This window comes from Cydia fagiglandana, chromosome 3 (genome assembly GCF_963556715.1).
Source record: "Cydia fagiglandana chromosome 3, ilCydFagi1.1, whole genome shotgun sequence".
Lineage (NCBI taxonomy): Eukaryota > Metazoa > Arthropoda > Insecta > Lepidoptera > Tortricidae > Cydia > Cydia fagiglandana.
Window position 1 is genome coordinate 22110878 of NC_085934.1, and position 16668 is coordinate 22127545.

Here is a 16668-nt window from a genome sequence, read left to right on the forward strand (position 1 = left end):
GGGAGTACAAGACTACAAGAGGAAAAGATAGAAATAAACAAGATTTTCTTATTTGGATGTTGTCACTCTAATGGCTTCCTTGAGATAAAGTGACAGACAGATATTGGCGTAGCATCTTTTTGGGGAAGATAGTCAGACAATTGTCTCTGATGTCATAAATTAAAAATGGTATAAGACAAAATTTTTACATCTTTTCTTTGCAAGCAAGATTTTAACATGTCACCGATTTATGTATACTCATGTTGCGTTGTGTGCTATAACCATTTATCTTGTAGATGACCATTGAAACCTGATTTTATCGTTTCAGCTTCCCTGGACTGGTCCCTAACCTAACTCCTGAAGAATCCCTTCCACTTTGAAGAATTCTGAAGTCTCCTGAAATCCTTTCCTTATTTATCAGTTTTGTAATAAAAAAATATCTTACCATTTGTCAATGTTCCATTGATTTATGATAATATAATAGGTATTAAATATAATAGGCATGAAAGCTGGCGCGAGATTTGTCATGTACTTTCAAAATTCTTTTATCAATCTACATAATAATTTTGTAGTAGGCTCCCATACTAGACGTGTGCGCCGATTAAAAAATGATCGGCGGCGGCGTTTGCCAAAAAAATAGCGGCGGCGGCGTGTTTTCGGCGTGAAATCGGCGTGACCTTGAGTTTTAGGTTTCTTAAGAAACATCATTAATTCGTTGTTTTTCTTGAAAATTTGATCAATGCAGGTTGCTGGTCAGTGAACTACGTATAGTTTGAATATGCTTTGAGTAAAATAGGGTTTGTAAATGAATATAGGATAGGTGTAATAACTTGATTTCCCTAGTAACTGGCTTGCATTAAGAGGTTACCTAGTCCCAATGACCTTCGATCCGATCTGTAACTCTCCGTTTTTTCAAGCTGTCCATGGCTTATCCTATTAAAAATGACGTACTTTAATAAAACAGAACTCCACACATCCTTGACATTTGCTAGACATAATGGACTGTTATGACATGACTTCTTTTTAATGGTTTTCTTCTCGTACAAGCACCAGGCTCACTGAGACGTATCTTCTTTCTCGTTTTCTCATTGCTGAGGCTTGCGACCACATGTAATTTGTTTCCATTTCGCGGTCATAAGCCGTATGGACTGCACGATGCAGACTGCCGCAAGCCGACCTCTTCATAGCGTTCGACCATCTCACACATGCTCCAAGCATGTTTGTCATTCATTCGGATTAAATTCATGTGTTTTCCACATCATGCGTTGGATAATATGTCCGTAGAATCTAAGGGCTCAGCCATGGCATATTGGGAAGAGATGAGTGGCGATATAGAACTCTTTGAGAATGGAGGGGTTTGTTCTTCTAGCTGTCCAAAGTATAAGCAGCACTAGCAGCAGTCTTCGTTCGTTCGTTAACAGCTGACGGTGAATACTTAGGATTACTCAGTTACTTTAATTGGTGTGTCAAATAGTTTCTGCAACTGGCTATTCAGTTTCATTTAATGAAAAATTGATGTATAGGTATTTGACAACTGTAACATAAATATTACAAAAAAAACCATATTGTAATCCAAAAACCAACTTGGAATAGCTAATTCACAACACTCAAGGTCACGCCGATTTCACGCCGATCATTTATCGGCGGCGGCGGCGTGGTCAAAAAGCCCGGCGGCGGCGGCGCGCCGGCGCGGCGCACACGTCTATCCCATACTAATTTAGTACGGGAGCGCAACCGCTTATAACTTTATGATCTATGATCTTACCCATGTATTTAATGGTGTAGAATGCAATGCAACGCAGTAGAGCAGAAAAATTAAGAAAAGCAAATGCGGAGATCATCCTTTTTGTCACACTGCTTGTTATTTTCTTGTTCAGTTTTAGAAAATCATGTTTAATTTTATTATTTTTACCTGTTTAATCTTGTATGTGTATGACTGTGTGAGTGGTAACAAATCATTATTCTATTCTATTCCAATAGTAAAATTACACCTACATGTGGTGCTGATCTCACGTTTAAGGATAAACCCTTCATAATCCCTCTATTTAGTTTGCGGGTATTTCAAACTAATCTAAAGTTAGATCTTTACATAACGTAAACACTGCAGTGAATAAACTCCAAAACTGTGTAATAATAGAGCTTGTGGGCGAGTTGAAAGCTGCATTAATGTATTTAAACAGCACTATCGCAACCGACGACTGAAAGGTGGGATTTGCATTTCATTACCTCGGCGTACGGAATTACCTACTGGCCTTACTATTTTATACCTATATATCAAATATATATTTGCGATGAACACACACCTAAATGCCTTTTCAAGGGTTTAAATTTAGAGTATGCAGCTTCGTAGGCTAGGTATTGATGTGTCGTCAGAAACTTTCAAAAATTTCGAATTTTCCACATGGTAAGTATTTAGCAAAATTCTCATATTTTTTATATGGGAATCGGAATTTTCCATATCCAAATTGAAAGTTTTCTTTGTTAACTGAATTTTTTTCCTGAGATTTACGAAAACTTATGTAATTTCTTGGAAAGTTTCCGCAACTTGTCACCACCGACCTGGCTGTAAAAAAAATATTTTTTACCTTTTATTAAGTAAATAAAAGGTACGAGTATACGGTGGTTTAAAAAAGCCCAATAGATGCTCAGCTGTACAGATGAAATAAACATCAATTATTCCAGAATTTTCCAGGAGTATCCGCCTGGCCTATTATACTTAAAAACAATCAAAACAAGTCTCCATTAATTGAACGTCCATACAAAGAGACCCGCTCATCATTGCTCTTGGGTGTACCGATCGATTGCACGTGATTCTTTCACCTTTGACCTTTTGTGTTGTAGGATTTCTGTATGCTAATGAAAAACAACTTGATTGCTCGCTTCATGAAACTGTACTTGTAGGCTTTTTTCAATTTTTTAACCAAGGTACGGTCGAAAGTATTAATTTATGACCCATATCGTACCTGGTCAAGTGACAATCAATATGAAAGTCGCTAGAGACTATAGTTCGTTTTTTTAGTATTAGAAAGAACTTCGCAGAAGTAAGCTTGTGGTTCCAAATCCGGCACTTTTAGCGGTAATAATTTGAAGTAAATTATATGTATTGACCATGCTACATTAGATAATTCAATAATTATTAACAATTAAAGAGCCTGATAAAAACTGCACGTTTGCTTCTGTGGAGTTCTTTCTAAAATGCTAAAAAAACGAACTATAGGAGACCACATACTATTGTCACTGTGACAAGGTACAAAATGGGTCATAAATTAAAAATAAGTTGTATTGAATGCGACCGTATGTCCTTTCTTTGACATTCGGACTTTGAAAACCTTGAGGCCGGATTAGATCGAACCAGGATTGAACAATTTGTTACAGTTTTGATTTAGTTTTGATTCGATTTTGAAGATCGCTTATTCTGATTGCTGCATGCGAAACGAAGTGATAATCGTCCGTGAAATACGGCTATCACCAAGTCGCAAACCAAATATCGACCTAGAGTTCCTAGGCGAATTAACTTAAATCTATTCAAATGAAAAAAACTCTGCAGGTCCCAAGCATTTTCCTGGCTAGTCAACAAAAGCTTATAACTTTCTAACAATCTGCATTATGCAAAACATTGCGGTAAAACTTTGTAACATTAATTATCTAGAGATGTTAGATTTGAATGCTAAAAGACATTCATTTCAGCAATATTTCACTTTGTTTTATAACATTTAACTTGTATTCTTCTTGCTAAACAATTTCGTATCGAATTACGTTACTTTTAATAAATCAATCTGATATATAACCAGCAATAAAAAAGTAAAAAACGAAACTATGTTTTTTTAAGTACTTGACCTCCTTTTCGGAAGTGAGTTATGTCACCCGGGGAATAAAAACGAACCGATTGACACCTCATTCATCAAATCCGCTCAGTAGTTTTGACACTTGACGCTACATTGAAACACAATATTTGAATTTAAGAATAAGAATAAGAAACCATTTATTGCAACACACAAAGCATACAGGTTACAAATATAATAACTAAAAATGAAAATTGTGCGGCAAAAGGAACGGGCTCAGCATACGCTGCGTCAGTCATTTCGTTACAAATTGCCTGCGCAGCGCTGATTTTCAGTCCGTCCCCTTCACTGAACCACATTAACATTTATGCGGGTTGATGGTAATTTGCTTATATATACAACCAAAACATAAAACAAACAAAACTACAAAGATAACATGTCTAGTCAAAGTAGGTAATAATAGTTTATAGGTCTATTTTTACTACAAATGATATGAATTTGGAATCTATTTGTCATTGACAACTGGTTAAAATTTATACTTAAGTTTTTTACTAACAGATAATTAAACATAATATAAGTACTTTTTTTTTTGTATGAGAGAATACTTATAAACAATAATAAAAAAAAAGAAAACAATAGGATAAGAATAAGAAAGTGTCCTAAATACTTAGAGAGAATATATTTAGAGGGAATTTCATATCAGCGGCGATTACTCCACCGACAACAGCAAAGCTCGTAAGTTGTGATGATCATGATGTTGATAATTCAAACGAATTATCTTAATGAACGTATTCTACAATCTTAACCTCATCGAAATCCGTTTTTGCGTGAAACACATCCAAATATGCACACACAAACAGTCAAACATTCACATTTAAAATACCTATTAAATAAGTAGTAATTAAGTAGTCAGATTTTTAACACATCCAGAGGCCTTCCTAAAGTTAATCAACTACTTACATCTTAAGATCATCTGCCTTCGCAAATAGATCATGTCAGCTAAGATGCGCGCGAGTTCGTCGACCTAACAAGGAACCTTGCCTCGTCATAACAGTTTTTGCCCACTTGCGACAACCGATGAATTAGCTCAGCTTTTTAACTAGTGTTTCCATTGACTCGTGTTACCGGTTTTTTTGTTGTTAGTATTGCTAGTTTTTTATGTGATTGTGTACTAATTTTGCACACAATCATTGTACTACTAATCTGTTAGATATAACCAGTAACTATTAACGAAATAGGGTCAATGTTACGGCGTTGTCGTCCCCCCTAACTTTGCCCAACTTTGGCTTAGAATTACGGGTCTAGCCAACATCGACATGCACCAAACCCAAAGAATAATCGGGATGACAGATGCTACGAAAAGAAACGCGACTATAATATTAGCGTTTCTACCAACGATAGTCAACTTGTCTACTCCTCAGAGGCCACTTGTCAATTTAGTAAAAGTATAACTGAAAGTGACGAAATCACAATGATTGCAAGATTTAAACGAACTACGGCCATCGATTTCTGTGTCCAGCCCAGCCCGGCAGTTACAAAACTGTAAGTATCACTTACTGACGTCAAACCGTTTACAACCTTCCGTCGTCATATACCGAACACGCCATAAAACGGATTTACGGAAACCGTTTGTGTATACCTATGTGCCAATGCCAATCATGTGTCTGTATATGTATATGCATCAATGTGTAGAGGCTGCATAAGGCAGAAAATACTTTGGCGTATCCTTGGCACCTTGGTATAGTCACCTGCAATAATATATTACACAACGAACGCCGCAAAAATATCTGACACGATCTTATTTGTAGAGCCATAAGAGCGTGTCACATATTTTTGCGGCCTCCGAAGGGTAACATATCATCGCAGGTGACTACAAGAAAAAGCACCCAACTTGGCATAATACACTGGCACGTCACATATCGTGGCTTATCGAACTGAAATGTCAATCTCTACTGTAGATGATTTGCTGCCTTGGGGTGAGGTAATTATTTTCGGGCGGGGTTGGAGCGTGTCCGTTCTATATGAAATACTAATAAAATATTACCTACTTATTCTATTGGTTGTCATCTTTAATGGCCGCCGATCGAGCGTGCTGTATGAGCTGTGTCGTATTGATTGACCCAAATGCCCGCCGTACCCGTGTTTTTATTATTTAGCCCTGAAAGGTGTGCCTGGTGGGAAATGGACGCTTATTATTAACTTCGTCACGGGGCAGGGGTGTCGCCGTAGGTGTACGCGGTTAGAAAAAAGTCACAAATGTCGCAATATAAAGGAATAGTGGAAAAACTAGCTTTCTCGGGCAAAACACGAACTCGCGACTTCGGGATACCAGACCGCAGCTCTATCAACTGAGTTAGAGACCAGCGTGGTGGAAATATTGACAGCATATCCTTCATATTTATGCACCTTAGGGGGGATAGCTAAAGTCACTTTTTGTCTCCGCTCGATAGGATTTGTCCTGTCTTCACGTACCTAAATTGATAAATCTATGAGTGGGAAACACCGGAACCGGAACCTAACTATCTCAGCTTCCATAAATTCTACCTCATCTGATTCCGGTAGGCATGTATCCGCTACGTATCTATGATAGATGGTTCTTGGAAATCTTTTGTTTGTATTGTTTGTGGTTGTATTGTGTAGAAACAACTTAACATAATTAAGTTCGTTCACTAAAAATTACCGACCTAAGCTAAATGTTGCCCCGAAAAACCTATAAATCTCAGTTCTACGCGTCATTTCCAGAAATCCTAGGTACATGGTAGAAGTGCGTAATAAGCTAATAAAAACTATAAGAAACTTTTAGTCAATGGTAAGTCCTAGGGTCCGATCGAAACCGTTTTTTTGCCGAAATCGAAATTGTGATCGGACACTAGATGCTGACTATACGGCATTATCGCGTTCATTAAGACTACTGAACTTACTAAACTATATAATTGTTTTAATTTTATACAGTTAATGCACGGTTATAATAGCGTCGTCGGTACAGTTAGCTGTAATGAAATTATACCAGTCGTAGTAAAACTGTTTACCGCCATGATATAACTACAGGAACTTAGTGTGTAACTATTAATATGTAGTATTCATTGATTAGGTACCATGGGTATATTCGTAACAGTCTACATGTGTAACTTTTACTGTACAATTTTTTTAATTCATTTATTTAGGGACTTTAAGTTTAAATCTCCTCTAAAATTCTATTTGGCAAACTAATGACAGCTAGTGGCACCTATGAATCTTCTTGGCACTTTTTAGGGTTCCGTATTACCCAAAGGGTAAAACGGGACCCTATTACTAAGACTCCGCTGTCGCTGTAGCTAGACAGTTGAAATTTTCACAGATGATGTATTTCTGTTGCCGCTATAACAACAAATATTAAAAACAGAATAAAATAAAGATTTAAGTGGGGGGCTCCCATACAACGTGATTTTTGACCGAAGTTAAGCAACGTCGGGCGGGGTCAGTACTTGGATGGGTGGCCGTTTTTTATAGATAATGGTACGGAACCCTTCGTGTGCGAGTCCGACTCGCACTTGGCCGGTTTTTTTTACTATAATTTCAAAATTTTCTATTATTTCTTTAATAAATATACGCAGTTTCTCAAAGCGATACGACGAAGGTATTTCATTTTATTACAGTAATTAAATTTAGCTCAGTTTAACTCAAAGTTAGCTTTGTTTTCCTCCATAACTAACTGCATTAAATTCGAGTTTGACCTACTTTCAGCCTGGTTGTATTAAATTTTGGCAAGAGCGACGAATCACTAATATGTCAATGCATCATTTTCATAACTATCTGTGGTTTTTGAAATATCTCGCGGCAAAATTGTTTGAATTAAATGAGCCAATACGATTTTCACACATCATTATTTACGGGACAATCGCGTTTACATAAGCTGTAAAATTAACTCCGACGTTTCGATGACGTCATTGTCCACGTGGTCTCGGAGAAAGACTGGCTAGAGTTGACAACAACATCTTTGAGCTGCCCGAGATTTTCGAACTACCTGCACTTGGTCTTGCACATTCATTACCAACTTTTTTGTAGCGCTATGCTCGTAGCCGATCCCAGCGCGTTCCCGCTTTGTAGAGGAAAGCGAATACGAACAGAACCGCCGAGCGGGTTTTCGTCGTTCCCGGCAATCAATGCGTTAACGTCAGTGTTAACGTTTTGCACACTAGGAATATCACTCGGTCGACACACAACATCAGCGACATTCGATTTTTCAACCTTCTATATTCGTTTCCGCTTACATTTACTCATGGCTGTAAGCTTATACGCGGTTAAGTCCTGTTAAAGTAAATAATAATCAACCAATACGATACGCTCTATTTGACAACGATTCGGGAAAACGCCGCATTTCTGGGTTATAAAAGGGGCTAAATTGCCAAAGGGAACGCTCGTAAAGTGATCTACAAAGTGAGTTGCCGTCTCCAAGGTAAACATTCGTGGTAATTTGAAGGGTTTTGGGAGCAATGGATTTCATTTGATTTCTGTTTCGTTCCGCTTTCTGACGAACCATATAAAATATACGTATAAATGAAGAAGCGCCACAAAATTGAAAATTAAGACACGCTTTTTGTTTTCATGGCGCTTCTGACTAAATACCATAAATTATCTAATTTTGTGAAAAGTTGCACTTCATTTACCATTAAAATTATACATAATTTAAAAGTCACTATTACCAGCGTTTGCGTGACCCACAAGATGGACAGACGACCTTGTTAAGGCCGCCGGAAGACGCTAGATGCGGTTCGCTTCCAACCGGTACGAATGGAGATCCAATGGGGAGGCCTATGTTTAGGAGTGAACGTCTTATGGCTGAGATGATGATGATGATGATGATGACCAGCGTTTGCGTTCGGAGCTCGAGGTCTCAAACTTGGATTATTCATTGGGCCAACATCATAAACAAGTCTGCAAAAAATCAGAACTACCGGATTTAACGCAAACGCTAAATGTATAAAATTACTGTATTATAACTAAGCACTGTAAGCGTTAACTCAGCGTTTATAGCGCGAGTTAGCAACTCGTAGCGTCTTATAAGCGCGCCAAAATTGCTCACGTACACCTCCACTATCTCGTCTTGGCATAATTAATTAAACTGAACAGCCCCTTAAGCTAAAAGTGCCCCTAATTTGAATTCGTGCCCTCGTTGCATAAGGTTGAGTTACGGTTTAGTTCGCTCGAAGTAGAAGTAGAAGTTTAGGTTTAATATATGCTACCTGTTTAAAGAGATAACTGACACGCCGCTAGGGTACCTATTATAGTTTACAGTGCTAGTTATCTGGAAATGTTTTTAATGTATTTAGGCGAGGTTAGACAGCGACCTAACAGTTAGGAAAAAAGGCAGTCTTTTTTGCGTAATAATGTTTTTATCACGCGATAATTATTGATCATGAACGAGTGTTAGAGTTTCTTCAGTCTTAAGTCTTACCTTGTAAGTTTTACAACGAAATAAAGTATTGTTTTACATTCCTAGATACTAACCTTATTAGGTATTTCTACTCGTATATCTCTCAGTATTCGTACGCCATGTCAGTGTGTGTTATCTAACTCTCAAGGATCTCACGAGCTTCCGACAGTACCTCCATTATGGCGCATTCATAGCAAAATGAGGTCGCGCAGAGAGAATGCTACCGCGGGAGATCACGGGACATGGGAAAGGCATAGTCGAGTCTGGCTATGTTGGTGGGTAGTACTATTCCTCAATTTTCTTAAGTGAACCTAGTTTACTATCATACTAAATTTTTGTAAGATAGTGGCCTGACATAACATTAGTATTTACCATCGACGTGGTATCAAACAGAAGTTATTTTTTTTTACAAAACCCCCCATTGACGAGTGTTGCCAGTAAGACTAAAAAGAAGCAACTTGTGACTTTATGAAATAGGGCTCTAAAATAAAAAGGAAAAATAACGTTTCAAAGGAAAAACGTGAGATAACAAATGTCAAGCCGCTGTTATGATAAATGAGCGCCATACATCAACACTATAATAGGCGTAACGACGACGTGGATTTTGTTTTCGCAATTCTACGGTTCATCGCTGAATATTTTTGGTGAACCACTTTGTGTGGTGTACTTATTTAGTTTTTTAGAACTCTGTATTTACTTAGCCTTATAGAGTCCGTTTAAGCTAAAATTGCAGTGATTTTGATAGAAGACATAATATAATACTTTATTTGCATTAATTTGACATTAATGCTTTGTTATTGGGTTTATTGCAAATGCCATGCAGAGTTAGTTTGGTCCAACTCTAATTCTTTATGTAAATCGTGTGCAAATTATTTAAAGTTTATATATTTGCAACAAAACGGAAATACAGCAACATTTTCAGTGGCACTAAATGTGAACTAAATAGTGTTATAATTTTATTAATTTGTTTTAGTTGTATAGTCGCACCAATAAAAGTCTGCAGCGGATTTGATAGCCCACGCAATGTAAGTGTTATTTATCCGTCATAATTTCATAGAAGTTTGACGTTTAAAATGACACTTGCACTGCGTGGGCTATCAAAATCGCTGCAGACTTTTTACGGTCTAACTTTATCACTTGGGTTGGGTAGTTATAGCGCTCTAAATAATAATGAACTTATCCTAATCTGTTAAACATCCGCAATGGCGAATAAAATCAACCAGCTTTCATCGAAATCTGCCAAAAACAAAATTCAAAAGCTAAATAAAAATCTGCCATTATTGACCGTAAACTTGACCTTAAAATATTCTTATCACGAAAACCTCGGTCGTTTTCGGGTGATCCCGCTTTCTGGAAACATTTCGCAACCGACCAGCCGATAAACTACCCAGCTAAGATTAGGTACCTGCGGGTCCTGCGGCCAGTTACCGAACACCCAATAAATTAACCCTCCTCCTAACATAGATGCCAATTCTGTTTCTATATTTAAGGGTTTTATCTGGTTTTGATAAGACTTCGCGTGAGGTAAGCGGCTCACGCACGATCGGTAGGTACGCGAAAAATAACTGCATTTGATTCGACATGTCGATATCACTTATGAATAAATGTGGACCACTGATAAACGGGTAAGTTTACGCGCGGGCTTAAAATTTTCATATTATTTTGATATAGAAAAAATTGAAAAAACGCTGCTTCGGGTAAGATTCGCTTTTGACCACCTATTTTTGACTAGCCACTTCGCTCTTAACCAACTGAGCTTCCGGAGTTTACCAGAAGCGTGGGAAATTTTCCCTTTTTTTGCTTACACATCTTAGGGTGAGGTTTAAAGATGGAACATTCTTACGGTACTTATGACGTGTAAACAAAGGGAAGGCGATCAAATTGGTGCCAAATTAGCTTAGACGGACTGAAACCAAGATGAGAACTGTAACAAATACATAGAGTAGAGTAGATAGTCCACGAAACGGATTTGATAGCCCACGCAGTGAAAGTGTTATTTGAAACGTCAAACTTCTATGAAATTATGACGTATAAATGACACTTGCACTGCGTGGGCTATGAAATCCGCTGCAGACTTTTTTTGGTCCGACTCTAGTACAGAATTGGCGCCGTACCGATTATTCTGAATCGTTTCTCGATCACGTTTCTGCTTACAAATCTTCATTTGGCCCACGATAAATCGTTATAGGTAAGCTCATTAATATTGTATTTCAGGTTAAGCCTATTAGGCTATATTTTCGATTTAGCTATGATTTCGCATTGGATTTATACTGGGTCAAGCAAATCTTGTCAGTAGCAAACGGCGGTAAATCTAATAAAATATGAAAATCCAGTATGACATCTACCTGCTGAAGCAATGATTTTATTCATACATTCTTGTTTAACGGCATAGTCCACGTACAATTTTATTTTGAGATCTTCAAATTAGTTAATCATTTTTATCAACATCACACACTGCTTTTAAATCGTCCGTCCATACGTATTAATAACAATTTCAAACATTTTCAATAGAGAATCCGCGAGTGACAATTTGAATTGACGTACGTGACAAGGCGCGCTCAGCGGAAAAAAAAGTTTTGTTTCGATGTACATTGTACATTGCTGCTTTTCTTAGCGCAATACTACTCTTTGAGTGTTGCCCTACTTTAGTTTGCTTTACATTGCTACTGACAAGATTTGCTTGACGCACTATAGTCATTAACATGAATAGATTATGAAAAGCAATTTAGACTCGTATAAAAAAAACAACCGACAAATTGTCTTTGGTTTGCCTACTTTGCCCGACAGCGGTACAATCTTATATATCACCACAAACCACAGCTGTCTAAGCTTAGGCAATGCTTCACTAAAAGTTTAATATTTAATGTAGATATTGATCTTTCGTATATATGGAACATAATATGTTTACTCTAGTTATTAATACTATGATAGGTAGATAGACTAGATAGGTTCTCTGTGGTATACTCTTACACCACAGATAAGAAAATTATCGAATCCAAACTGTCGTGAGTCATGCTAGTCATTATGCCAATTTCGCATATTTTTAATACGCTCGCTCGACGTCTTTCGGAGAGCAAAGGTCTCCATTTTGAAGCACTAACAGTGCACAACACATTCAGCGGTCATGTCGCCAAAGTGACTAAAAAAAGTACTGTAAAATTAGCTTAAGGATAAGTAAACTGTTAAAATTTTAATGATTATCATAAGTAATACTCTCATGATGTCTGAAGTCTGAATGTGAATACCCAACCTAAAACATTAGGGTGAAATGCAAGTATTCAATCCTTGCAACTTCGCATTTGCCGACATATCTACGGAAGTTGCTGAATGTATTGCACATCGAGCGGTGGATTTGGATATCCTTTTAGTAAAATTGAGACTTTCTATGCCAATATCAATAGTCAGCAGTCGGCTCGATTCAAACCATAATTTCTAGAGAGAGATAGAGAGATAAACTTTGACTTTGCCTATCATAGTTTACCTACGGAAAATAGAGAAGCTTGTACTCCTCACACAAACGGTGGTCCAAATGATACTTCACTCCCACTCCTTCACTTTGATTCATTAAAATCGGTACAACCACGGATTAAAAATTATATTCAATTTCGGAGTCTTCGCTGTACTATTATTTAGAATGGTTTTCAATTTGAGTTTCATGGCTGTCACTTTAGTTACTCGAATCCTTACAAGGATTTAAAGCTTTTCAACGACACTATCCTTTAAGCCGGTTTATACTGCTGCATTATCGAGCACTTTAACACGAAGCTCTAAGACATCGTACAAAGTAAGTGTAAATAAATCCTACTCACATTGCCATTAGCTTGTTTCAGTCTCTGGCAGAGAAATAAAGGTAATTGTATTTCAGGACCCGAGGGTTTTAAGGGATTTTGGGATAATTGCACGGGCAACACTGTGGCTGGAAGGGTACGATGGAATGACAGGTTATTTGTGATGATGATTAAAAAACCTTGTGTCTATGTATAGTCTGGATTTTTTTTCTGTTTTAGGAGACTATTTTTTTTGCATAGCGAAAATAAAATGAAAATTATTTCCTAATACCTAGGTGATGTGAAAAGCAAGCACATGGTAGCAAAACTATTTCCAACTTGGGCGTTAACGCTTGTATCTCTTACTACCGTCGGGATTCTATTTTTATTTATTTATTTAAACATTATTGCACAGTAAAAAATATACAGTGACAAAAGGCGGACTTAATGCTACACAGCATTCTCTACCAGTAAACTTTTAGGCCAAACAGAGAAGCATAGTCGGTGCGTTATTCTATTTAAGAATGCTTCGCTTCGTTCAGGATTCAATGTAGGCCCTCACCGTAAATATGTCATTTTGCTCCCTTGTGATACAATCTACTATTTAAGATTAATTTATTATGTCGGTAAAACACAAAACCACCTTACATTTTATTTTGGTTGGCACTGTTTTACTGACTAACTTGGCTGCTCATTTCACAGATTATAAACACTAGTGTTGCCATAAGCTTGTTTAGCCCAACATTGAATGACAAACCATTGTGACAAGAATAAAAATAAACCCACCAGGCGTGTAAGAATAGCACCCCACGGAAACGGGTTCAAGGAATGTTTGCGAAGCTATTTACAAACACATTCGAGTATAACTTCGGTGTCTTCGGACCAATCCTTTCCTTCACAAACAAATCTTGTTACCATCCCTTGGAAGTTTGGAAGGATACGTGGGCTAAGGTCGAACTATTTTAGGCGAGTAAGCCTTTCAGGGTTCATAGTATTTTTTATGGTTAAATCTTTTCACGAAGTCTTTGAACGATTTATACAGTGTGGAAAGATAAGTTGGGCCCTGGAGGGAAACTACCTTAAATCCTTAAGCTAGCTCATTTTACTTAAAGGAGACATTCCTTTATTTTTAAAAAGAAACTAAACTGCATTCAAAGATTTTCTAAAACTTTGCTTGCCTCGCCCGGGACTCGAACGGACTAAACATTCCAAAAAATAAACACTCGCAATTTTATTCTACTAGTCGATACAGTTAATGTTAATGATTACATTTCTCCAAGAAACATTAGGTCTTACACTCATCTGTCATACAAATTATCCATAAAATCTAATATTTAGTACTCAAGATTTTTTAGACAAGCCAAATTGAAGAAAAACAAGAAAAATCTTTGAATGCAGTTTTGTTTCTTTTTAAAAATAAAGGAATGTCTCCTTCAAGTAAAATGAGCCAGCTTAAGGATTTAAGGTAGTTTCCCTCCAGGGCCCGACTTATCTTTCCACACTGTATAATGTAATTTACATATATACCTAATAAAGGTAAGATTATAAATTTGACTAACGTCTCTGTGACCCCGGTGGCCGAGTGGTTCAGGCACCTGCCGCGATAGCAGAGGACGCTGGTTCGATTCCAGCCTGGGGCACTGGAGGCCTTGGTCACTTTTTCTTAGTATATGACATTTATTTCAGTTTATAATTTATATAGTAGTGTTTCTACTTGATAAAAACAAATTAAAATATTTCCTGGAAATAATTTAATTTGTTCAAATACTTCATTGTAAAGATAAGATTCATTAAAATGTAAAACTAGTATACTATAAGAGGCCTGTTGAATTGTAGAAAAACGCTGTTTCGAGTATTTGATTTTTATTGGTTACTTTTGTCACGACGAGTGAGAACTGTGAATGGCAAATACAGGGTGAAATTTAATTCACTGGCCAAATTGAAACAACCGAAAGAACTCGAAAAAATATTAAACACGTGTTTTTTCTTTTAATACCGCTCAGTACATTTTTTTCGAAATAACTCATCATCAAGTTGTCCTAAAAACCTCGTACGTTATGGTGAACCGACAACTACCCACAACACCCGCTTCTCTCTTATCAGTTAAGGTCATTGACACCCCGCCCCTCCCGCTGTTTGCAATCGCGTCACCAATTATGAACCCTATTGCAGCGAGATTACCTACATAAGTTGCTAATTTTTCCTTTCATTTAACGGGCTTAGAACCGTCAAAATGCAAAGGCAACCCATTTTTAATCTAAAATGTTATTTCTGACTAATGATTATTAACAAAACGTCCGTGGCTTAAAAACAATGAGTAAAAACTAGGTCAGGTATCTTTGCACTCAGGCGTATTTAAAAAATTGAATCAACTTACGTACATTTGATTAAAACTCGACGCAATTAACGAAAGTCCCACGAGATGGTACTCTTGGATTCAATCCTTGTCTGCGAAGGCGTGGAACGGATTCCATTTTGTATAATCTTTGTGCACCACGTAAACACTCACCACTTAATAAATAACACCGTACCACTTCGTACTATTCCCGGTTCGAAAACATTTTTTTAACCTTAGTACGCGCGCGATTATTATTTTAAGGTTGGCGAGTGACTAATCATTTATGCTTACCGTTATGTTTACCGCTAGCGCGGAATGGTTTAGTTTAGACTACCCTCGAAATTGATAAACCTGCCTACCATCGCCAACACTAACTGGGTGGACCCTATTGCAACGATTATAAGGTTTAGTGAAGGTCAGATAAGGGTTTTGCTGATGTTGTTGTTAAAACCTACTATTAGGTTTGTTTACATTTGTGGTAATAGGGTGACCACGACTCGTGGAAAATATTTAAAAATTGAAAAATGAAAATTAAAAAAAAGTGTACTCTTTTTTTTCGCTAAATAGATTCCTTAAGTGTAACCTAGTGCCGGGAATGAATATGGCCAGTGATTTAAATTTCACCCTGTATAAATAAGTAACATCAATTGAATAAGACCCATCACACCAGATTTTGACCCATCCAACTTTACCCCAACTTACCTTACCAAAGTAGATTTAGTTAGTTTTATTGATCCCATAAAAGTACTTTCGTTGGTCCCAGTAGTGCGCTGCTTTAGTCCGAGCAAAGTACCTTGGAATTATTTATCAGATTTCGGCTTAGGGCTGTAGGATCTGGGGACTGGTTGTATGTGGTAGTTTTGCGAATTAGGATTTGGAAGGAATGGGGTTGGTCGGTCGAAGTATTTAGCAGATGGCGCCAGCATAGCTTGCCCTATCAATCTCTAGATTGTGTAAAAAAATTTTAATGGGTTTTTATGCCCTGTCAAATCTCATACAAAAAGGGGCAATATATGACGGCGCCATCTATGCAAACCTTTGACAGTTGCCAACCCCATTAGATTTTCATTTTTATTTATCTGTATGTAGATTATCTGTGATACGTTGTTTTGTAATGTTGGTAGTTCGAAAATGCTAACGAAGCACAAACTGCAACGCAACACAGGTTCCGCCAACCTAACGAACCGAAACAAGAAACAAGCCTCTTCTTTTAACAGCCTGAATGTTTATAGTTAATATATTTTGAAATATGCTAACACGTGCCTGATTTTACTACTTCGTTAATCCTCGTAGCACTATAAATAAATAAATAAAAAATAAAATAAAAATCATTTATTTCAGACTAAAGGTCCATACATTGTTAGTGAACATTAAAACCTTATTACTAGT

The 16668-nt window shown here is 37.1% G+C and overlaps 2 protein-coding genes across 4 annotated transcripts in view; one reads left to right on the forward strand and one right to left on the reverse strand.

Annotated features, from left to right (window-relative positions):
* Nucleotides 1–16668, reverse strand: part of LOC134680354 (small ribosomal subunit protein mS31) — a 395354-nt gene that overhangs the window by 377269 nt on the left and 1417 nt on the right. The gene's annotated exons all lie outside the window — the stretch shown is intronic.
* LOC134680342 (kinesin-like protein KIF13B) overlaps nucleotides 1–16668 on the forward strand; it is a 245555-nt gene that overhangs the window by 20839 nt on the left and 208048 nt on the right. The gene's annotated exons all lie outside the window — the stretch shown is intronic.